Raw genomic sequence first — 26,125 nt, 5'->3', positions numbered from 1 at the left:
TGTAAGAATGTGCCTTGTTCCAACCAAAGTCATACTACGATAGCTATACTGCACAGTGGAGTGTAAAAAGCATTACGTTCCAGTGCTTTCTGAATACAAAGCAGTCAGGATTGTGAACATTCTAGATTGAGAAGACTCTGGAATGTAAAGATTGTAGAGTCAGAGGGTTGTGGTGTCAGAGTGGTGAGGGGTACTAAGGAGTGAATGGTGTGTCCATCTTCAGACTCAGAGCAGCACAGTCCTGGGTACCGGGCCGGCTGCTCCAGAGCGGTAATAAGAAGGATAATTGAATTATGCCAGTGGTGGAGGCTTGTAGTGTGGGAGCCACACCGCTCTAATTGAATTACTACTCATGTAAACATGGGCATGGGGAGGCAGCCCCCCAGTACAGCAGCCTGCCCTGCTGCATCACACACACACACACACGTTTGTTTTACTATCCTTGTGGTGATCAAACAATTGATTCCCATTCAAAATCCTATTTTCCCTAACGGTAAAGCTACCCCTAACCCTTAATCTAACCTTAACCCTAACTCCTAACCCTAATTCTAACTCCTAACCCTAATTCTAACTCCTAACCCTAATTCTAACCCTAATTTAAACCCCAACCATAAACCTAACCCCCAAGCATAAAATAGCCTTTTTCCTTGTGGGGACCAGTGAAATGTCCCCACTTGTCCGAAATGTCCTTGTTTTATTACCCACCACTGCGACCTGTATGCTCTAGTCGGCTGGCCCTCACTACATATTCGTCGCCAGACCCACTGGCTCCAGGTCATCTATAAGTCTATGCTAGGTAAAGCTCTGCCTTATCTCAGTTCACTGGTCACGATAACAACAGTAGCACACGATCCAGCAGGTATATCTCACTGATCATCCCCAAAGCCAACAGCTCATTTGGCCGCCTTTCCTTCCAGTTTTCTGCTGCCAGTGACTGGAACGAATTGCAAAAATCGCTGAAGCTGGAGACTTATATTTCCCTCACCAACTTTAAACATAATCTATCTGAGCAGCTAATCGATCGCAGCAGCTGTACATAGTCCATCTGTAAATAGCCCACCCAATCTACCTACCTCATCCCCATACTGGTTTTATTGACTTTTCTGCTATTTTGCACACCAGTATTTCTACTTGCACATCATCATCTGCTCATGTATCACTCCAGTGTTAATCTGCTAAATTGTAATTCTTCGCTACAATGGCCTATTTATTGCCTACTTCCTCACCATTTGCACACACTGTATATAGACTTTCTTTTTTTCTACTGTGTCACTGACTTGTTTATTGTGTAATTGACTTGTTTATTGTTTATTCCATGTTATTCCATATGTAACTCTGTGTTGTTGTCTGTGTCACACTGCTTTGCTTTATCTTGGCCGGGTCACAGTTGTAAATGAGAACTTGTTCTCAACTGGCCTACCTGGTTAAATAAAGGTGAAATACAAAATAAATAAAAACATTCACAGGGTTTCTGGTCCCCACAAGGATAGTAAAACAAAAAACTCTCACACACACACACACACACACACACACACACAGGTAGGTGTCTGTTTTTGTGAGGATTGTGCAGAATCATCATCGCCTCACCCCCATCGGAATATGCCTGTTTTCTGCAGGTTTCCTCCTGTGTGTGTTTGTGTAAGTTCTGATGCAGCAATAAAACAAGATCAGAGGGAATAAATGCAGAGCAGCATGGCACAGGAAGAGCAGAAACACACACACACACACACACCTACCTTCAGGCTGTGTCACTGCCTGAGCAGAGCAGTGGTTCCAGCACTTTCACCATCCTCTGTTCCCGTATTCTACAGCTTTGCAACTCTACTGTAAACAACAGGATTCCCTTTAGACAGGAGTCATATATTGTTGTTGCCTTCCTAACTGTTGTTTTATCATGGGGAGTTATTCAGAGGTTGATGATGAACGTGACTGTGAGCAGCAGTGGTGCTATCAGAGTGAGACTGAGAAAGAGACAGTCTTGGGCTATGGATCAGAACGCTGTGGAATTGATGACCGACCAATCCGAGAGGAGGAAGTAACCACAGGGACATAGATACAGAGCCTAGCAGTTGTATCATACAGCCACAGCAGACTAGGGGAACAGTGGAAGGGAAGGGGACTCACAACGACTGTCTTTACTGTAAAAAGGAGGAGACCACTGATAGCATGCAGAGTTCAGAAACACCAGTGGTCCAAGAGAAAACGTACTCCTTCCTTATCGAGCTTTCATTTAGCAAGACAGGAATGTTTTGTGGTAAGACAGCCATGTACATGAAGAGTGATAGTGGTACCTTGGCTTACATGACGTCTGCGGCTTTGCTGATTGTAGGCTATCTCCATCAGAAGATAACAGAGTTTAGGGCTAATGGGGCTTGCTACGGAGGTACCTCAGGCTCTGTCAGTTTTTCATTACCAATTCACTCAGTCTTCCACGGGAGCATCATATATCAGTAATTACCGATGCCAAGACAATCATTTCAGAACCCATAATCTGCGTTTTTTTTCCACTTCAGGGGACTAACATCCCTCCCCGTCACCTTCCCGTTCCTCCCATCCCATTTCTCTGTTGACTGAGCAATGCAAAACAACAACTTAATGGCATGATAGGACGTAAGTTGACTTTAGAAGCACACGTTTCCAAGCAACTGCCAGGTACAGGGGGCAGGGGTTTGTGTGACCAGAGCTCGTCTGACCACATCTCCATGACAGGACATAAGACAACAGCTGGCAGCTAATAGCCTGCTGGTTATTCTTCCTCAATCTAGCAGTAGCCTATATATTGTGGGTAAAGGTTGTGTTTAGCATCACATCTTTTATAATATTGGCCAAAAATCTACATTGTTAGACCCAGCTAGCATTCTGATAATCATATGTTTCTTAGAGCACGGTTGTCCTATGGTTATTTTGCATACAACCTTCTCACAACATTCTGAGAATGGTGCAGGATACCCAGCTAGCACATAATGTTCTGAGAACCATATGTTTTTTAAGTGGGAGTTTCAGTGCTTCAGCATAAGGTTTCCTACAGGTTTCCTCATGGTTCTATTTAAAGTAATGTTCTCAAATTGTTCCGAGAACATTAAGAAACAACTTTCTTCTGTGGGAATTTCAGTACTTCATCATAACAGTTTCTGCAGGTTTCCTCATGGTTTTCCTATTTAAAGTCATGTTCTCAGAACATGAAGAAACATTTACATCAAAACCACAAGAAAACCATAGTAACGTTCAAAGTACGTTCTAAAAATGTTATTTCAAAACATATACATTCCGTTCAAATGGAACCAATGGGAAACCAAAAACGTAAGCTTCCACAACTTCTAAGGAACCAAATGTGTTAGCTGGGGAGGCGCTAGGATGAAAATAAGTTTTCAAGTGAACATACATTATTCTTGGGCCAAGAATGAGTTCAAACTAATTCAGGTTAGGCCTAAGTGATTCAGCAGTGGGACTAGATAGCTGACAGCAGAATGGTGGAAAGGCCTGGCAGACTCTTCATTTGAAAGGCTAAGTATCAGATATAACCCAGTGACGAACTAGCTGAGAGTTACAATTCAATAATACATACAATTCACGCCTTCCTGTCTTTGCAAACAAACACTTACAGAAACCTCGACCTCACACCCTTAGCCTGAAGCTTTCCGACTGCAAGCCATGAGGATATCATTCAATGTGTGATACAAACACTATTACATTCACCATCCATGATTGTAAATAACCTTGAAAGCTGTGCAGACCTTTTATTTATTTCCATTCAGGACATCCAAGTGGTGGAATATTACAACCAGAGAAATCCGACTGATAGTACTACGCTTGCAAAGTTACCAGAATATGATCTACTTTTATGTAACTGGAATACTATTGCAATCTATGGTAACTTTGGTAGTTTATACTTTAATACAATTATTTATATAGTATTCATTGTTTATATCTGTGTCCATATTGTCCCTCATTTTCTTGTGGATAGACCATATGGTTCAAGAGAAAATTGCCTAATTAATGAAAAAAATGATCTCATCAACAATGGCATTATTTTCAATTAACTCTGCAACTCTTCCAACTATTTTTTATTTTAAAATCATCTTATTTGATTATTTTATATATTTTACATGTGATGAGGCCGCACAGAGGGCCAGAGATAATTACAGACACCTGTGATAATCTGAATTACCCAAAAGGGACAATAGATTTCTTGTGATACATAATATAAATTCCTTGAAAGTTACCAAATTTATGGTAGTTTGTTGGTAAACTTAGAAAGTTTCCAGTAATATACCAAACCCCTTTGCAACCCTAGATAGTACAAACATCCAAACATCCTGCTTTGGGAGTAATTTGGTTGATGTTAATAACTGTTGCTGAACTGTTTCTTTGAAATAATCAGGCTGTCGTTCAATCCAGCTGTCGTTCAATCCAGCTGTCGTTCAATCCAGCTGTCGTTCAATCCAGCTGTCGTTCAATCCAGCTGTCGTTCAATCCAGCTGTCGTTCAATCCAGCTGTCGTTCAATCCAGCTGTCGTTCAAACCAGCTGTCGTTCAATCCAGCTGTCGTTCAATCCAGCTGTCGTTCAATCCAGCTGTCGTTCAATCCAGCTGTCGTTCAATCCAGCTGTCGTTCAATCCAGCTGTCGTTCAATCCAGCTGTCGTTCAATCCAGCTGTCGTTCAATCCAGCTGTCTCAATCCAGCTGTCGTTCAATCCAGCTGTCGTTCAATCCAGCTGTCGTTCAATCCAGCTGTCGTTCAATCCAGCTGTCGTTCAATCCAGCTGTCGTTCAATCCAGCTGTCGTTCAATATTTCAAAGAAACAGTACAGCAACAGTTGTTAACATCAACCAGATTACTCTCAAAGCAGGCCATGCAGCTTGTTGAGTTCAGCGTGAGGTTACTTTCCATCCTGTCTTCCTCCTGTCTTCCGCTCAGATTATAGGAGAGACAGCCCTCTACACACACAGCACATCTCATTCCAAACTCCCTACACACACATGTGCACGCACACACACACACACACACACAAACGGCTCATCCCGATCCACTCAACACAAGCAGCGGCCTGAGAGCTAATCGATGCAGCTCACTCATATTGGACCCCGGGAGGACATCAGGGGAAGCCTGGGGAATTACAAGCAGTCTCCACTGTGAAGACACAGCCTAGGATCAGCTTGAGGCCTGGAGGAGACCTAACATGCCTGCCCCCCTCCCCTAACAACCGGTTTAGTCCTCATGGCTCGGCTGCATACCAGGCCAGTAGCATGGCTAGTGTAGTTGGCTACTGCAGCTTCCACTTGGCAGGGCGGGAAACTGTTGATTAAATAAGGAGATGGATATACAGTACATCTATACCCTTGACTTTCTTGAAAATAGTTTTTGCAGAGATTATTTTATTTTAGACAAAGGCACAACATCTTAGAGCTTTGTCCATCAGCAGCCGTGACTTCAGGAATGACCATTCAAGCTGTGTCTCTGACTGACCCCAATTCATTCCCCAGCCTTCTTCTCCAAACAGACAGATGAGCAGGCAGTCAACTTATTTAAATCGTTAGCAGAATTAGCAAAAGGAAAAATAATTCAGGGTTCACAGTCCAGAGCAGAGAAACAAAGGGGGAAGAACCTGTGTTTGACTGCTATGGGCGACTTTCTTGCCAAGACTCCAGCCTCTTGCCACTCTCAAAATAATGCTCCACCACTGCAGCCTCAGATAGATAGAGAGTCAGTGACTCACCAGGAGTTTGTGCTGTAGCCTGTGTTGGCTGAAGGTCCCAGACTTGAGTTTCAGGGCTCGGTTGTTGTCCTCTAGAAGATGTAGTCTGTCCACACACTGACACTGGGGCGGTACATCTGGGAAGTGGAGGGGCAAAACTTCATTTCTGAGCTGTGGAGGAAAACAATAAATAAGTTGAAAACGTTGTCATGGTCATCTGAACTATTCCAGCTAGTCATATCACAGTCATCATGTACCTCTTTTCAATGGCCAGAAACAGCTCTGACCTGCCTATAAATAGGCATATACTGTATAACCTTGACAAATCCTTACTAATGTTAAAGTTGAGTGTCGCTGACATATAGCTAGACTAGTCTCCACGTTAGTTTCCACATGTCAGCCCAGTGAGCTATAGAGTAACCCAGGTCAGGACTATATAGCAGGTGGTCAGGGTTGAAAAACAACCTGTCCTGCTGCTGATGCTAGGCTAATGATGAGCCTGACGCTCCAGTAAGGCTCCAGTTACAGCATAAACAGGATGGCGTATAGACTGGCCCACCTGCACATCTGCTGCGGCTACCTTGAGTAAACACACAGCTCTACAGAGATCTGATTAGACATGCAAATACACACACATGGGGAGAGAGCACAAAGTACAAACACACATGAGCACACAGACACACAAGCAAAAGCAAAGGTTCACTGAAGGAGAAATCAAAACAAAAGTGAAACAAGTTATCAATGAAGACCTACTGTAGGCTAAGTACAAATCCTATTTGTTTATCATGAATAGTACTAGGTCATGCCTGTACCATGCTTTCTATGTCATGCAGATATTGTCCGTAAAACATGAACTGCAACATACTGTATTATACAGAGCGTAGGGGCAGAGATATGAAATTAGGAAAGCGAACTACAAATACACACAGATGGTCCCTCCATCCCAACACAAGGCAAAGGAAACGTCCACATACATCTAGGTAACACCGCAACACTCACTCAACCTAATACTTACAAACCCACACAAGTATAAGTTGCCAACGTGGTAAAATAACATCCTCTCTCCATGTTGGACCACTTAGCAGGCGATGCTGTAGCTAAACTGCTTGTTATTGCCAAGCCAGTTGCGCTAGCTCGAAATAATAATGCCCGCTTTAATTATTCATGACTTCAGTCAGGTGGAACCAGATGCTGCTACTGTGTCATAGACTAGAGGAAGAGCTGTAACTCGACTCAGCCAGGGCCGATGATGTATACATAAATCCTGGATTGCGGATGCTATGTATTGGTCAATTAGAGGCTTTGAATCCACTGGTCGGCCATATTGGTACTCCCCAGGAATAGGAATGAATAGAATTCTAAAGAATTTCAATTAAAAATGTAAGGTCAAAATAACATGTGTTTTAGTATTTTTTGGTTGAAGTGGGGACAGCGCTACAATACTTCCTTCAGCAGAGAGACTCTGCCCTTGCTCCATCCAAAGATAGCATCTTACAACTTACTGAACTGGTATTATCCCATAACTACTTTGTCTTTTAGTCAGACTTTTTCCTTCAAATTCGGGGTGTAGCCATGAGCTCCCCTTTTTCCCCCAACTATGCAAACCTGTATGTGGGACAATTTGAAGAAGAATTCCTTTTTAAAACAGAGACACACCCCTTACTTTCTAAAATCCTCCTATGGAAGAGATACATAGATGACGTCTTTGTGCCTTGGGAAGGAAGTCAGCAGGAACTAAATGAATTCCAAACTCTACTAAATGAGAGAATACCTGTGGAATACCTCTGGAATACCTCAAATTCACCATGCAGACTGATGAGAGAAAAATAAACTACCTGGACTTATGCATTATCAAAGAGAATGGTGCATTACACACAGACTTATACACAGATCTCAATACCTTGCTATGTGCGGATAGTATGCATCCCCTTCCCCTCCAGAATGGTCTACCATATAGCCAGTTATGCAGGGTTAAACGAATCTGTGGCCACCAGTCAGATTTTGACAGCAATGCTAAGAAAATGACAGATACATTCAAAATGAGAGGCTACAAGGACAAAACTCTTAATGCTGCAATGATGAAAATATCTGAAAAACCAAGAGGGGAATTACTAAAAACAACGCAACCGTATTTATAGTATACCAAGGGTTCGGAGAAAATGAAAGCAATCCTGAAAAAGCACTGGCATATACTGCAATCTCTTCAAGGAACCCCCACTGGTGGTCTATAAGCACGGTCGCAATATTGGAGATAGTTTGGTGAGATCTGACATGCCCCCTGAGCCCAGTTAGACACTCTTGACACCTATCCCAAATGGGAACTACAAATGTGGCTCATGGCACAGTGCAATAGCACTATAAAAACATCTTTCTTCAGACACCCACATACAGATTGAAAGATCCCTGTTAGGGGGATCATCTCATGCAAGACCACGGGAGTAGTCTGTCTCATCACCTGTTCATGTGGAAAAGCCTATGTAGGACAAACGAAAAGACAATTAAAACAACGCATAGCTGAACACCGCAGCTCAATCAGGTGTAAGAACATGGACTATCCAGTATCAGCTCACATTGTTGAAGCTAACCATCCCATCTCCTCCCTCAAATGCACAGGCATTGAGCATGTTGCTCTACCAAGGAGAGGAAGTAACATGGAGATCCTACTACAACAAAGGGAGGGTTAACTGGATATCCTGTCTAAAAACATTGACCCTAGTGGTCTGAATACTGACTTTGATCTCAGGCCTCAAGTCTTATAAATGTAAAAAATATTTTTACACCTAATGTGTTCCCTCTGTTGTTGATGCTCATTATATATTAAGGTTAAACCAATATTACATGTAACAAAAATGAAATACGAAATTATTATGTGAAATTGAACGAAACAATAATGTATGTTGATGCTAATATGATGTATAATATTCCATTATGCTTCTATATGGTAATAGCATAATATATTTAATATGCCATATACTATTTTTTAACAGCTTCACTCAGTTTAATGAACTTAATCATTATGACACACCCCTCACCACTGTCATTGGTTACACTAATTGCACTGTGCGTCTACATAACCTGGTTCAAGTCTTCATGACATTACCCTGTGGAAGACACAGTGATGTCGAAACGTTGGTAAATACCCATTAAATTGCTGGGAGTTTACACATGGAGTGTGCAACTTTCTTTATTTTGATAGTTTATAGTTTATTCGCCGTTAGTCAGCACCTCCACACAAACTATTGTTCTGGGTGTGCGCCAGCTCATGTTTTTTACCTGAAATGGGGACAGTAACATAAGTACTCTCTAAAAAAAGTACTTTAAGGAATCACATAATATAGTTCACATAATATAATTTATAAGTATGCATTAAGGTGTCTGTAATAGAATCATCTTGTCAAAAGCAATAAATGTTGTTTCTTTATACAGCTTCCAAAATCTTTATAATGAAGGAGGAGTACCAAAATGGCTGCCCGGTGGTTTCAATACAGCCCCCCTGTCAGTCATCCAGGGTGCATACATCACTGGCAGGCCAGCGGGGAAAGGCCCTCTATGCATGGGAGAGGGTGACTTGCCAACATTATGGGAACACAGCCTGGCTTTAGCTAGCTGGGGACAGAAACACAGCACAACCGTGACATGACAACAGCAGCTTTGGTGTTTATATGTGACATTCGCTCCCAGTGTTCAGAGCAGATGGTTCTGTAGGTTTCAAGGGTCAAGTTTTATTCGTCGTGTGTACAGGATACACATGGTATATAACACCGTACAACAAAATGCTTACTTGCAGGTTCTTTCTCAACAATGCATCAACAATAAGGAATAAGATAAGATAAGAATACGAACTTAAAGTAAATGGCTCAGTAGAATAGAATAAACATTTTAGCATACAGTAAGTATAATACAGGAAGGCACAATTTATGGTCCAATATTTACACGTGTTTTGGGGAAGGGGGATTGGGGGCAAGTGGTTAAATTGTGTCATATTTTGCAATAATAATAAGAGTCTGGTAGCAGCAGTTATGATGTGTGTGTGTAGCATGAGTGTGTCTGTATGTGTATGTGTGTGTGTGTGTGTGTGTGTGTGTGTGTGTGTGTGTGTGTGTGTGTGTGTGTGTGTGTGTGTGTGTGTGTGTGCGTAGAACATTTTGAATTAGAATTGGGTTTACTTTCTGAATTGAGTGGAATTAAAATGGAATTGAGCCCAACCCTGCAGTCCATATGTAATCTCTGTAACACAGGAGTAAAATCTGGCGTAATTTGGTCAGCTACATGCAGAATCTGCCCACGGGAGATTAGTCCATGTGGAGCAGCTCACCCTAAGGTGCTACTGGCAGTTCACCTTCCCCAGTGTTGGTGTCACTCCATCCCCCGCCCTGACGTTTGTAAAAATGGCCGGAAGATGTCCATGTCGGTGCCATCCTCTGGCAGTTCATACTAATTCCATGTTGCTGTGTGCCTGTATGTCTGCCTGCTTGTCTGTCTGCTTGCCTTCTGCTCATGGGAACAGGGATATTTTTAGCTGCTCGTCCCCAGCTGCACATCTCCAACCCAAAGCCAACGGGCAATTAGTGTTTATTTCTCCTGACAGGAGGCAGCTTGCCTACCTCCGCAACACAAACAGACATCTTCACCCAGGCTTTTCTTACCCTGCCCCATGCCCCCTGTCCGATAGGCCACACAGGCCTTACTCAACCACCATAGGGACTGGTGCTCAACATCCCCGCTCCCCCTCAGTCTCACGTCTTTACAGTGTGTATCAGTCATGTACAGTTTTAGCCCACGGCTGCTCATTTTCTGTTTTTACCTCTGCAATAGCCTCGGGAATAAATCTTTCTGCTCTATAAATGCTCCATAAATTTGAGCAACACTGACTTCATGACTGAAAGTCAAAGTTGGTTCTTCATCATCAGATACGTATGCTTGTCAGTGGCCACATTCACTGTAAACATGAAATGTGGTCTAGAACATTATATGTTCATGAATGATTCATGAGTGCAATTTTGTTGCAAGGTAGAATAGCACTGACTCACTGTAAGTAGCAAGGCATGTAGGCAAAGGATGTGAGAGTATAGTATTTCTGGAACATAAGGACAAATTATTCTATCAACTGTGATTGCCAGGACTGAAGAGTAGGTCTCCCTATATACCTTCATTAGAATGAATAAAGTCATAGACTCGCTATATCAAGACCTATATTTGTATGAATCTCTGGCTCAGGCAGGCTCCAGTGGAGGACCATTTGTACAGAGCTCATCCTGGACTGTGGCCCAGGGTTAGGAAATATTTACTTGCTGAAATAAGAACACGTCATATGTAGCTCGAGTCCAGCAGGTGTAATGACTCAATTTAGGATGTCATGTCTGCCTCTTTAATTCATTTTAGCCAAGGGCAAAGCTAATTCAATCCAGTTTATTGAAGCTTCGTTATGCTATTACCCAGTGCCCCTGCTCATTGTGACTTGTCCATGGACAGCGGAGACTGTAGAGAAGAGAGAAGGCTTATACCTAACCCATAGACTTCACCTTACAGACACTGCAGCCTTGAAGACAACCTACCAACCAAAGTGTTAGGATGAACCGCTGAGAAATGAGAATGATCACGCAGTAGCACAGTGGGGGGGGGGGGGGGGGGGGGGAGCTTTTCTTCCTAATTATGTTTGAAATTCCACTTGATCGGTGCCTGCAAATCAATGAATCCCTCCACACAAACACAAAGCATTTAACACCACATCACATTAGCAGGCAATTATCATAGTCAGAATTAAAAGTGCTGTGGAACCGACCGCGTGTCACAAACAGCAAACTGGCAGAGTGTGTGTCTGCTCCTCTCCCTGCCAATACCACGCTGTAATCAACGGCCAGTTAGTCCCATTCACCTTACACAGACAGGGCAACGCTGCAGCTCATCACCATGGACAGACAGAGGAACAATAACATACACTGGATCCTGTGTCTCTCACATCACACGTCCTGCTCTAGTCTAAAGTATCATGTCCTTCTGGGTTGCCATTGGAAGCAAGGAGTAGTCTATCAATCAATTACACTAGCCAATATTAAAATTATATCTGTCTCATATCTCACAACAAGAATCTCAGAGAGTCTTTCTGACTCCAGACCCAAATTTGAACAGCAACTAAAATACATGTGTGGTTGATATGTTTGGAAATTCCACCTGGTGCAAATGTAAGTATATGAGAGGAACATCTAACAAGGACATGGTTATAGGCTACATTACACATATCAAAAAGGCCTAACAAAACATGCCAAGCTAACTTGACAATGAGAGGGATGCGTATGTGCTTCATTCATAGGTGGAGTAACACAGCACACTCTAGCAGAGAGTGGTCAGATCAGGCAGAAAATAAACTAAACTGAGCCGGCCGGGGACAGGCAGACATAGAGATTGAACCTGCAGAGATAAGCTTTTTCATTACAATGCAAATCCTGTCTCTAATCGCCGCTGCCTCAGCTAGACTCTGGCCAGACCCCAGAGACCACCATAATCATGCACCTCCACTGGCCTGGCGTGACGTGCCACCTCTAGGGGACACTAACAGACTGTTCAAACTAAAGCTATCCCCCTCATCTCTCTGTTGTGACTGGAGCCTCAGGAAAGACATGCAATACCTTTGGACCAAATCAAGAATCAGATCAAATAAAATGTTATTGGTCGCATACACATATTTTGCAGATGTTATCGCAGGTGCAGCGAAAAGCATTGCTATTGTTTCTAGCTCCAACAGTGCAGTAATAACTAACAATACACACAAAATATTTCAAATAATTAACAGAACGAGCCATATCAGAGTCCGGAATATATACAGTACCAGTCAAAAGTTTGGACACACCTACTCATTCAAGGGTTTTTCTTTATTTATACTATTTTCTACATTTTAGAATAATAGTGAATACATCAAAACTATGAAATAACACATATAGAGTCATGTGGTAACCAAAAAAGTGTTAAACAAATTCAAATATATTTTAGATTTTAGATTCTTCAAAGTAGCCACCCTTTGCCTTGATGACAGCTTTGCACACTCTTGGGATTCTCTCAACCAGTTTCATGAGGCAGTCACCTGGAATTCATTTCAATTAACAGGTGTGCCTTGTTAAAAGTTAATTTGTGGAATTTCTCTCCTTCTTAACGCGTTTGAGCCAATCAGTTGTGTTGTGACAAGGTAGGGGTGGTACACAGAAGATAGCCCTATTTGGTAAAAGACCAAGTCCATATTAAGGCAAGAACATCTGAAATAAGCAAAGAGAAATAACAGTCCATCAAAGGGTGGCTACAACATGGTTACTACATGATTCCATACGTGTTATTTCATAGTTTTGATGTCTTCACTATTATTATACAATGTAGAAAATAGTTTTTAAAAAATAAAGAAAAACCATTGAATAAGTAGATGTGTCCAAACTTTTGACTGGTACTGTATATACAGTTGAAGTCAGAAGTTTACATACACTTAGGTTGGAGTCATTAAAACTCCTTTTTCAACCACTCCAACAAATTTCTTGTTAACAAACAACTTCCAAAGTTGTGGCAAAATGGCTTAAGGACAACAAAGTCAAGGCATTGGAGTGGCCATCACAAAGCCCTGACCTCAATCCTATAGAACATTTGTGGGTAGAGCAAGGAGGCCTTACACCAGCTCTGTCAGGAGGAATGGGCCAAAATTCACCCAATTTATTGTGGGAAGCTTGTGGAAGGCTACCCGAAACGTTTGACCCAAGTTAAACCATATAAAGGCAATGCTACTAATTGAGTGTATGTAAACTTCTGACCCACTGGGAATGTGATGAAAGAAATAAAAACTGAAATAAATAATTCTCTCTACTATTATTCTGACATTTCACATTCTAAAAATAAAGTGGTGATCCTAACTTACCTAAGACCGGGAATTTCTACTAGGATTAAATGTCAGGAATTGTGAAAAACTGAGTGTAAATGTATTTGGCTAAGGTGTATGTAAACTTCCGACTTGGGGGAAAAAAGTATTTAGTCAGCCACCAATTGTGCAAGTTCTCCCACTTAAAAAGATGAGAGAGGCCTGTAATTTTCATCATAGGTACACTTCAACTATGACAGACAAAATGAGAGAAAAGAAAATCACATTGTAGGATTTTTAATGAATTTATTTGCAAATTATGGTGGAAAATAAGTATTTGGTCAATAACAAAAGTTTATCTCAATACTTTGTTATATACCCTTTGTTGGCAATGACAGAGGTCAAACGTTTTCTGTAAGTCTTCACAAGGTTTTCACACACTGTTGCTGGTATTTTGGCCCATTCCTCCATGCAGATCTCCTCTAGAGCAGTGATGTTTTTGGGACTGTTGCTGGGCAACACGGACTTTCAACTCCCTCCAAAGATTTTCTATGGTGTTGAGATCTGGAGACTGGCTAGGCCACTCCAGGACCTTGAAATGCTTCTTACGAAGCCACTCCTTCGTTGCCCGGGCGGTGTGTTTGGGATCATTGTCATGCTGAAAGACCCAGCCATGTTTCATCTTCAATGCCCTTGCTGATGGAAGGAGGTTTTCACTCAAAATCTCACGATACATGGCCCCATTCTTTCCTTTACACGGATCAGTCGTCCTGGTCCCTTTGCAGAAAAACAGCCCCAAAGCATGATGTTTCCACCCCCATGCTTCACAGTAGGTATGGTGTTCTTTGGATGCAACTCAGCATTCTTTGTCCTCCAAACACGACGAGTTTAGTTTTTACCAAAAAGTTATATTTTGTTTTCATCTGACCATATGACATTCTCCCAATCTTCTTCTGGATCATCCAAATGCTCTCTAGCAAACTTCAGACGGGCCTGGACATGTACTGGCTTAAGCAGGGGGACACGTCTGGCACTGCAGGATTTGAGTCCCTGGCGGCGTAGTGTGTTACTGATGGTAGGCTTTGTTACTTTGGTCCCAGCTCTCTGTAGGTCATTCACTAGGTCCCCCCGTGTGTGGTTCTGGGATTTTTGCACACCGTTCTTGTGATCATTTTGACCCCACGGGGTGAGATCTTGCGTGGAGCCCCAGATCGAAGGAGATTATCAGTGGTCTTGTATGTCTTCCATTTCCTAATAATTGCTCCCACAGTTGATTTCTTCAAACCAACCTCCTTACCTATTGCAGATTCAGTCTTCCCAGCCTGGTGCAGGTCTACAATTTTGTTTTTGGTGTCCTTTGACAGCTCTTTGGTCTTGGCCATAGTGGAGTTTGGAGTGTGACTGTTTGAGGTTGTGGACAGGTGTCTTTTATACTGATAACAAGTTCAAACAGGTGCCATTAATACAGGTAACGAGTGGACTGAATAAAATAAATTAAAAACATTTTAAATGTCTCCCACACTTCTAAAACCAAAGTTGGTTGTTGATCAAGTCGAATATGTAACTTGGCCACTCAGAAATGTCGCGTTGGTAAGCAACTCCAGTGTATATTTGGCCTTCTGTTTTAGGCTATTGTCCTGCTGAAAGGTGAATTTGTCACCCAGTGTCTGATGGAAAGCCCCAAACATAACACTTTTTATTCAGGGCAAAAAGTACAATTATTTGCAGTATTACTTTAGTGCCTTATTGCAAACAGGATGCATGTTTTGGAATTTTGGAATTCTGTACAGGCTTCCTTCTTTTCATTTGTCATGTAGGTTAATATTGTGGAGTAACTACAATACATCTTGAGTTTTCTCCTATCACAGCTATTAAACTCTGCAACTGTTTTAAAGTCACCACTGGCCTCACTTTAATGGTTGGTTTCCTTCCTCTCCAGCATCTGAGTTAGGAAGGACTCCTGTATCTTTGTAGTGACTGGGTCTATTGATACACCATCCAAGGTTGACTTAATAACTTCAACATGCTCAAAGATATATTTTCTTAGCCCATCTTCCAATAGGTGCCCTTCTTTTTTTCTGTTTTTTAACCTTTATTTAACTAGGCAAGTCAGAACAAATTCTTATTTTCAATGACGGCCTAGGAACAGTGGGTTAACTGCCTTGTTCAGGGGCAGAAAGACAGATTTTTATCTTGTCAGTTCGGGGAGTCGATCTTGCAACCTTTCGGTTACTAGTCCAACGCTCTAACCACTAGGCTACCTGTTGCAAGATCGACCGTACAGATAATTGTATGTGTGGGGTACAGAAGTGAGGTAGTCATTAAAACATAATGTTAAACACCATTATTGCACACAGAGAGAGTCCATGCAACATATTATGTGACTTCTGAAGCACATTTTTACTCCTGAATTATTTAGGCTTGTCATAACAAAGAGGTTGAATATTTAAGACATTTCAGCTTTTTCATTTTTTATTCATTTCTAAATATTTCTAAAAACATAATTCCACTTTGACATTATGGGGTATTGTGTGTAGGCCAGTGACACAACATCTAAATGTAATCCATTTTAAATTCAGGCTGTAACACAACAAAATGTTGGAAAAGTCAAGGGGTGTGAATACTTTCTGAAGGCACTGTACATGTGAAGTGGATAAAACAGTGTGTAAAAATCCTTAGTGACCAGTGTTCAATGACAATGTACATAGAGCAACAGACAGAAGACCCTGACTTCTCCAACCCAGTGACAATCTGCTGACTGAGAAAAGCTCTATGGAACTGAACCCCAACCTTTTTTCAAACCTGGAACTTGAACACATCGTGGGCCAGGCCACGGCTCAGCACATACGCAACTTCTTCCACGACCCATTGGTCGGACTCTGACCAAACGCCACAGCTCATTGACAAATCAATACTTGTTTTTTGACTAAATTGCTAGTTCGAGTCAGATGTAGTCATGTGCCACCCTATCTTAGGTTTAAATGTGATTTTTTTTCTTGTTCATCCTTTGATCTTACTGTTGCACTTATGAATTTGGGTGCTGCCTGTACTTTCCCTCTCAGAGTGAACCCGTGTTCACCCCACTGGTCCCTTGCAGCTATCACACATACAGTCTTGCCTCAGGAGTCCCCTCTTCCTCCTCCCTAGGCAGTCTCCTCTCCTCTTCTCTCCTCCCCAGTCAGAGTCTCTTCTTCTCTACCCTCCTCCCCAGGGAGAGTCACCTTTCCTTTCCTCTCCTCCCTAGGCAGACTCCTCTCCTCCCATCCCCTCTCCTCTTCTCTCCTCCCCAGTCAGAGTCTCTTCTTCTCTACCCTCCTCCCCAGGGAGAGTCACCTTTCCTTTCCTCTCCTCCCTAGGCAGTCTCCTCTCCTCTTCTCTCCTCCCCAGTCAGAGTCTCTTCTTCTCTACCCTCCTCCCCAGGGAGAGTCACCTTTCCTTTCCTCTCCTCCCTAGGCAGACTCCTCTCCTCCCATCCCCTCCCCTCTCCTCTCTTCCTCAGTCAGTCTCCTCCCCAGCCAGCACTACATTCTCATTAAGACAATCACTGGCCTAACTACGACAGTGACACTGATAGAGCAGTAGCATCAGAAGAAGCCTATGCATGCAGTCTCACCACACCACACCACAGACAAGTCCAAACAATTCAACCCAAAACTTTGTAGCAGTCGAGTGATATGCATTTGAGTGTCTTTTTCTATCACACTGTTTTGTTTACCTTTTTTTATATGCATGTAAAACATTCTAGCAACACAATAATTATCATATTTGACTTATTCAGGACACCAGGTTTGATTGAATAGGACCCCTGATTTCTGGGTAACAACATTTAGAGAGCATCCATCAGATGTTCTGTCCCAACAGCACAATCAGTCAAGCCCTCTGAGTGGATACCCCCAGTTCGACTCCAAATGAATCAATTATGAATTGGTTCAGGCCCGATCCCTGAGGTGATTTACTAGCGGCTCTTCTCTGCTCTGGCCTGCAGCACACATACACCGGCCAGCTAGCGGATACCACGACCTACTCACAGCTAAACTGCTGCGTAACATAACGACAGCTGGCACAACATATGGACATTTTCATGTAAAAAGCCCCATGAGCACTAACATGTGAAGTTCATAGAAGCACATCAAATTTGGTGTCAAATGAAAGCTAAGAGTCTATATTTTTGAAAGATTAAGGCATATATACTTGTTTCAACCATTCTCCATCCCAAAAATGGGGAATACGCAAAGACGTATTGGAAAAAGGGTCTTAGAAAACATCTAGCAGAAAAAGTCTTAAAACGTATTAGAAATACATAAAAACATAATAATTTTAAAGTAACAACCCCTGACAACTAATATCAACATTTATACGATGTTTTATTTGGTTTATGTGAAAGTCTGGACAATATCTCTCTCTCTCCATCTCCCTCACCGTCTCCGTCTCTCCCTCCCTCTGTCTCTCCCTCCCTCTTTCTCTCTCCCTCCCCCTCTCTCTGTTTCTCCGTCCCTCTCTCTCTGTCTCTCCCTCCCTCTCTCTATGTCTCTCCATCTCTGTCTTTTTGTCTCTCTCTCCCTTCCTCCCTCGCTCTGTTTTTGTCTCTCCCTCCCTCTCTGACTCTCTCTCCCTCCCTCTCTCTCCCTCTCTTTGTCTCTCCCTCGCTCTGTCTCTCCCTCGCTCTCTGTCTCTCCCTCGCTCTCTCACTGTATCTCGCTCTCTCTCTCCAATTTGCTTTATTGGCATGATGTAACAATGTACATATTGCCAAAGCTTACTTTGGACATTTACAATATGAAAATAATAAGAATCAAAATTGTCAACGGGACAGAAGTAACAACAATAGCCAAGGGTCAAAATAACCATACATTGAACAATAACAATAAGCATACAGTAGAGGACATGTGCAGGTTGATTGGTCTGTCAGACACTGTCCCTCAACCCTTGGCAGGCAGCAATGTAGAGCGCTGCCAACCCACAGCTCTCTGCGTCCTCCCACAACAGAACGGGTAGCCTACTCTCATCAGAGAGGTAATTGAAACCTTGAATAAGGGTTTCAAATTTGGGGAAATGACACTATCTAATTGTTTTGTATATTTCACATTTTGTCAGGAAATGTAGCTCCGACTCAGGTTCTGCTGCTGTGCAGTGGTTGCACAGCCTTTCCTCTACAGGGAGCCATGTTTTCCTGTGTCGACCCTTCTCAATGGCAAGGCTGTGCTCACTGAGCCTGTACTTTGTCAAGGTTTTGATCAGTAATCATGGTCAAATAGTTAGCCAAGTGTACTGTCAATTTGTGGCCAGATAGCACTGCATTTTGCTTTGTGCTTGTGCTTCCAAATAGTAGAACACGTTTGTGAACTCAGCCCCAGGAACATCTCTCTCTCTCTCTCTCTCTCTCTCTCTCTCTCTCTCTCTCTCTCTCTCTCTCCCTCTCTCTCTCTCTCTCGGTAGTGTAACTTCTCCCCCGTAACACCTACCCATGAGCCCCCTCTGTTTCCACCATCCGACACCGGACATCCATAGACTTTGAAAAGTAGTTGAAATTTAGTCAGTCCAGATCTGAACCAATCATAGACGTCTGTTTCACAAGTTTGGACAGCACAGTACAGCAAAATAAAGAAAAGTAGAGTATAGGTCAGTACAGTACATTAGAGTAGAGTTTAGTACAGTAGAGAACAGTACAGTACATTAGAGTAGAGTTTAGTACAGTAGAGAACAGTACAGTACATTAGAGTAGAGTTTAGTACAGTAGAGAACAGTACAGTACATTAGAGTAGAGTTTAGTACAGTAGAGAACAGTACAGTACATTAGAGTAGAGTTTAGTACAGTAGAGAACAGTACAGTACATTAGAGTAGAGTTTAGTACAGTAGAGAACAGTACAGTACATTAGAGTAGAGTTTAGTACAGTAGAGAACAGTACAGTACATTAGAGTAGAGTTTAGTACAGTAGAGAACAGTACAGTAGTGCACACAGTACATTATAATTTACTGTACTGTACTTAACTCTACTCTATTGTACTTTACTATACTGTATTGAACTTTAATGTAGTACTGTACTCTACTGTGCTGTACTGTACTTTTATGTCCAAAGTTGTGAAACATAGACGTCTATGATTTGTTCAGATTTAGTCTGGTCCAAGCCAACAAAATGTGGTCTTGTTTAGTGGCAGAGCTCATTAAAATAATAGCCAGTGTGTAGAATAATACCCAAATATGCAAAAGAGGATATTGCATTTGTTTTACCTTTGTGTACCTACTTAAGATGCATCACCATTAACAGAATGACATTCATAATTATGCATTTCTGTATAGTACAGATCAGGGACTGTGATATAATTCTGTTACCGGGTGTTAATCCACTTCACTTACTGTACAATAACTAAAATACATTTTTCCAAAGTCAAGGTATCAGAGCTGACACCCCATTCTTTCTGCAGACATCTTTGAATCTTCATTCTGAGTAGATATTTAAGAGACCTTTTGGAAAAGGTGGTCACAGGGGGAGATTTTACCGTCATTCTGTTACCAAACTTTACATCTGCACTGTTCTTCCATTGAATGTGTTTTTGTAACATTTTCAGTGGAAATTGTTAAAAGTAGTACCTGTGCACAGAGTTGTATGGTTTGTTTAACTTCGCAATGGTTTGTGTTTGGGGTACTTTTAAAGTGAAGATTCAACGTCTCGACGTCATTCTGATTCCGTGGAATTGCCCATATCCACTTACATCTCATTTACAGTGCCTTGCGAAAGTATTCGGCCCCCTTGAACTTTGCGACCTTTTGCCACATTTCAGGCTTCAAACATAAAGATATAAAACTGTATTTTTTTGTGAAGAATCAACAACAAGTGGGACACAATCATGAAGTGGAACGACATTTATTGGATATTTCTAACTTTTTTAACAAATCAAAAACTGAAAAATTGGGCGTGCAAAATTATTCAGCCCCTTTATTTTCAGTGCAGCAAACTCTCTCCAGAAGTTCAGTGAGGATCTCTGAATGATCCAATGTTGACCTAAATGACTAATGATGATAAATACAATCCACCTGTGTGTAATCAAGTCTCCGTATAAATGCACCTGCACTGTGATAGTCTCAGAGGTCCGTTAAAAGCGCAGAGAGCATCATGAAGAACAAGGAACATACCAGGCAGGTCCGAGATACTGTTGTGAAGAAGTTTAAAGCCGGATTTGGATACAAAAAGATTTCCCAAGCTTTAAACATCCCAAGGAGCACTGTGCAAGCGATAATATTGAAATGGAAGGAGTATCAGACCACTGCAAATCTACCAAGACCTGGCCGTCCCTCTAAACTTTCAGCTCATACAAGGAGAAGACTGATCAGAGATGCAGCCAAGAGGCCCATGATCACTCTGGATGAACTGCAGAGATCTACAGCTGAGGTGGGAGACTCTGTCCATAGGACAACAATCAGTCGTATATTGCACAAATCTGGCCTTTATGGAAGAGTGGCAAGAAGAAAGCCATTTCTTAAAGATATCCATAAAAAGTGTTGTTTAAAGTTTGCCACAAGCCACCTGGGAGACACACCAAACATGTGGAAGAAGGTGCTCTGGTCAGATGAAACCAAAAATTGAACTTTTTGGCAACAATGCAAAACGTTATGTTTGGCGTAAAAGCAACACAGCTGAACACACCATCCCCACTGTCAAACATGGTGGTGGCAGCATCATGGTTTGGGCCTGCTTTTCTTCAGCAGGGACAGGGGAGATGGTTAAAATTGATGGGAAGATGGATGGAGCCAAATACAGGACCATTCTGGAAGAAAACCTGATGGAGTCTGCAAAAGACCTGAGACTGGGACGGAGATTTGTCTTCCAAACAAGACAATGATCCAAAACATAAAGCAAAATCCACAATGGAATGGTTCAAAAATAAACATATCCAGGTGTTAGAATGGCCAAGTCAAAGTCCAGACCTGAATCCAATCGAGAATCTGTGGAAAGAACTGAAAACTGCTGTTCACAAATGCTCTCCATCCAACCTTACTGAGCTCGAGCTGTTTTGCAAGGAGGAATGAGAAAAAATGTCAGTCTCTCGATGTGCAAAACTGATAGAGACATACCCCAAGCGACTTACAGCTGTAATCGCAGCAAAAGGTGGCGCTACAAAGTATTAACTTAAGGGGGCTGAATAATTTTGCACGCCCAATTTTTCAGTTTTTGATTTGTTAAAAAAGTTTGAAATATCCAATAAATGTCGTTCCACTTCATGATTGTGTCCCACTTGTTGTTGATTCTTCACAAAAAAATACAGTTTTATATCTTTATGTTTGAAGCCTGAAATGTGGCAAAAGGTCGCAAAGTTCAAGGGGGCCGAATACTTTCGCAAGGCACTGTACATTGCATGTTATGTGCTCAGGGGAGCATAACGCAAACATGTGCACATATGGTTTTGTGTGTGTGTACACTGATATGCTGTGTAAATGTACACACACAAAAACAGACCCACATACACACACTTGTGTATCCAGTAGCTTAGGGTCGAGTGTGTAGAGATAGGAATTACAAATCATGGATGAACCGGGTTTGCAAATCTACGGTACAATTAAATCTGCTCGCATACGTAGGAAAAGCCCTGCCGCTTTTCAGCAGCTGGGGGAAAAAAGAGGACAAAAATCACTTGCTTGCCTTATCATGCACCGGACAGGTTCACAGCAACAATGACGGGGGTGATGATGATGCACTTTCACTGACTGGGCTGTCTACTGCCGTCATCTTTACAGAGCTGCTTTCCCAGGCAGAGAAGATGCTGTTGCGTAATCCTGGACACGGACCCTTCTGTTCATATCACTAATACCTCCCACCATGGCAGCCAGGGCCGGTCACGTGCTGCCGCCAGGCCAGCCCACAACAGCAGCAGTAATACAGGGCTCCAGTTGTTACTACAGCCTATGCTCAGTCATCAGAGAAAGCAGTGAGCGCACAGGGCCACGCTCCTCTCCTCTCACATAACCCATCCTCCCGCCTCCACTGAGGGGCCAGCCTTGACCTACGTCTCTGCATCAGTCTCAGCGTCATTCAGCACTGTTCCAGCTGCTCCCACTGTACGGTCCACCACACCACCACAGCATCCTAGCTAGCACAGGAGGAGCACTGACCCTCGCACGCTTAGCTTACATAACGCTTCTATCGTTAAGATGCAAGCAGGACAAAACCTTGACACGTAGAGTGCTGTACTGCTGCTGTACTGCTGCTGGCTTCACTGCCTGCATTAGGCTGCATGATATACTGTAGGACTGACACAGTCAACCATTTTATTTCACTCAGCTTGGAAGCACCACAGTGCCTCTCACAATACAGTCGTTTCATCACTGAAAGAGGGGCACATGGAGCATTTTAATAGGATTGTAGCTCGACAAACCCTCCCCCTAAAATTATCATTGAGTCATGTAATTTTGTTGGCATGAAATGGCATAAAAATTATCATTTCTTCCACTGAACAGGAAACTTCTATTTGAGTCATTTGATTTTCAAGCTTGGTGATTACAAGTCCTTTCTGTTAAATGGCTACCAGTGTACTACAGTACATAGTAAAGAGGAAAGCAGCTTGGTGTCTGTTCAGGGATAGTAACTGGAATGATACATTTCCATGTTTCCTTGTCTAGGTGGGCAGGTGGAGCTGTGAATGAGGAATGTTTCCTTGTCAAGGTGGGCAGGTGGAGCTGTGAATGAGGAATGTTTCCTTGTCAAGGTGGGCAGGTGGAGCTGTGAATGAGGAATGTTTCCTTGTCTAGGTGGGCAGGTGGAGCTGTTAATGGGGAATGTTTCCTTGTCTAGGTGGGCAGGTGGAGCTGTGAATGGGGAATGTTTCCTTGTCTAGGTGGGCAGGTAGAGCTGTGAATGGGGAATGTTTCCTTGTCAAGGTGGGCAGGTGGAGCTGTGAATGAGGAATGTTTCCTTGTCAAGGTGGGCAGGTGGAGCTGTGAATAGGGAATGTTTCCTTGTCAAGGTGGGCAGGTGGAACTGTGAATGGGGAATGTTTCCTTGTCTAGGTGGGCAGGTGGAGCTGTGAATGGGGAATGTTTCCTTGTCTAGGTGGGCAGGTGGAGCTGTGAATGGGGAATGTTTCCTTGTCAAGGTGGGCAGGTGGAACTGTGAATGGGGAATGTTTCCTTGTCTAGGTGGGCAGGTGGAGCTGTGAATGGGGAATGTTTCCTTGTCAAGGTGGGCAGGTGGAGCTGTGAATGAGGAATGTTTCCTTGTCTAGGTGGGCAGGTGGAGCTGTGAATGAGGAATGTTTCCATGTCTAGGTGGGAAGGTGGAGCTGTGAATGGGGAATGTTTCCTTGTCTAGGTGGGCAGGTGGAGCTGTGAATAATGAATGTTTCCTTGTCTAGGTGGGCAGGTGGAGCTGTGAATGGGGAATGTTTCCTTGTCTAGGTGGGCAGGTGGAGCTGTGAATGGGGAATGTTTCCTTGTCAAGGTGGGCAGGTGGAGCTGTGAATGGGGATGTTTCCTTGTCTAGGTGGGCAGGTGGAGCTGTGAATGGGGATAGGCGGTGGAGGGCTACTCTCTCACGCACAGGTGATTGGTGGAGGATGACAGCCCTAATTATGGGACTTCTGAGAAGCGACCTTGGGAGGCAGAGAGAACTCATTCACACACATAAAAGCATACGCACACACACACACACACACATTCTCTGTCTCACACACACACTAAAATATAGTTATTCTTTCCTTCATCTCATCTCTGCTATTACTTAGTGTTGCTCAATGCTGAATGAATCCCTGAGAAGACACACCAATGCCAGCCCCTGGGACATCCCAGTTAAACAATGTCCTCTAACCACCAACTTACAAACCACACTCTGTTGTGCCCTAATTCAGCAAGTCATTGCAAATTAAACACTGACCTCCCTAAATGATTCAACCCCCTTAACACAAACTGTAATACCAAGAGTCGTCTAATTTCTCAAGTGTTGTACACTAACACATTGACCACTAATAAAACACTCAGTTCCCAAATTATCCATTAAAACTGACCAATAGGCTTTCCCCTAATTACCATATCCCATATTAATTCCCCTAACGTTAACAATCAATTTCCCCAACACACCAACACAATGTATCTTCACTAGCATACAGTATTAGCATGGAACTTTACTAGCACAAATACCATAGTTTGGCTTCTTATTGACATTTCCCCAAACACACTACAGTCCCTAAAGTCTTCACTACCACACTACACAAATACTAATGTCCTCCAATAATTTCAACTCCAGAGCACAGGATTCCTATACAACATACTTCCAGATCCTCTCATTCATGCTAAAGCTATTCTACAGTAGGTCCTCTGGCTGCTGGCATTCTCTGTCGGTTCCTGCTGAAATATTCTGCATCTTTCTCCTTCTCTGCTCCACGTACATTAGAGAGAGATCCATGCAGAGAACTGCAGAGCAGCTGAGCCGTGACACAGAGGCATGTTATGATCATCATTCCCCCAGCAGCACAGTGCTTCTGCAGCAGCGGCAGTAGAAACAAGCCAGTCCAGTGCAGCCTGTAGAGAAAAACAGAGGGGGTTTGACAGTACCTCACAAGCAGCAGTCCTGTCTCTGTATTTCCCTGTTGTAGGAGCGGTGCAGAGGCAGCAGTGTCCTACTGTGTCAGACCATCAGCTGACAGTAGAACCAGGATGATGGCCGTTGCAAGGAAGCGGTTGTTCGGGGCTGTGTGTGTCCGCTGCAGCTTAAAATGGTTCATCAGCGCGCGGCGGCAGAAAGCAGGAACAGCCAGGCAGCGCGGAGAGAGACAGCCAGAGAGCATCATTCAGCTCACACTACCATGGCTGTGTAGCAAGCACACACACACATCTACACGCCCCCCTCTCCCCCCTCTTTTTTGCTCTCTCTCTCTCTCACACGCTTACTCACACAGACACAGGCACGCAGGGGTGCAGAGGCCGTGAGTGCAGCACTGAAGCAACGCTCTCTCCAGGACTTCTCCTTCAGTCTCTGCCTTAAATCACTGTTGCTATTTTTCTCTCTTCGTCTTCACTCTCTCCAATTACAGAGAATGGATATGTCCATGTGCCCTAGTACCTTCTCCCACCACACCGCCACCCCACCTCCCCACAGCTGATGAGAAGCCATGATTAAAGCTGACAAGGTCAAATTAGGTTATGTTTGGCTGTGGCCTCCCCTTCTCCTTCCTCCTTGCTCTGTAGCAGTGTTTCTTGGTCTAATCGGGTAGCTCAGCCTCCTCATGGGTCATTATGCTAAAGAGGATCCCCCTAGGCCCAGCCCAACAAACCCTCTTCCATTGCACAGTGGGTACGACCAATCAGCTACGCCAAACACTGGCAAGAACATTGCGCATCCAATCCTAGATCGGGAAATCAAAAGCAGATGGGTATTAAAGGGGATTATTTGTGTCATCCTGGGTTTTTCCCTATTGGGAGATAGAGGAAAGAGGGGGGGGGAAACACATGCAGAGGCTGCTCTCTCTCTGGATGGCTGTGGTAGTGCACTCTGGCGAGGGAGGGAGAGAATAAACAGAGCCCAAAACAGATATGCTCTCCTCTGCTTGGCTGCCTAGCAACCACAGCAGCTCTTTTTCTCTCTCTCTGTTTTGTGCCCTCCCTCCCTCTC

General features: G+C 43.1%; 1 protein-coding gene across 7 annotated transcripts in view; it reads right to left on the bottom strand.

Annotated features, from left to right (window-relative positions):
• Positions 1 to 25,688, bottom strand: part of LOC110525587 (RIMS-binding protein 2) — a 138,835-nt gene extending 113,147 nt beyond the window's left edge. For all 7 annotated transcript variants that reach the window (XM_036979710.1, XM_036979711.1, XM_036979716.1 and 4 more), the window contains exons 1-2: positions 25,069 to 25,688; positions 5,719 to 5,868 (exon numbers count right to left, since the gene is read on the bottom strand). The gene's annotated coding sequence lies outside the window, so the exon portion shown is untranslated. The remainder of the gene's footprint in view (positions 1 to 5,718; positions 5,869 to 25,068) is intronic.
• Positions 25,689 to 26,125: the final 437 nt, after the last annotated feature.

This window comes from Oncorhynchus mykiss, chromosome 6, assembly GCF_013265735.2.
Source record: "Oncorhynchus mykiss isolate Arlee chromosome 6, USDA_OmykA_1.1, whole genome shotgun sequence".
NCBI lineage: Eukaryota > Metazoa > Chordata > Actinopteri > Salmoniformes > Salmonidae > Oncorhynchus > Oncorhynchus mykiss.
The sequence above is the reverse complement of the archived record's forward strand: the minus strand, read 5'-3'. Positions and strand labels throughout refer to the sequence as shown.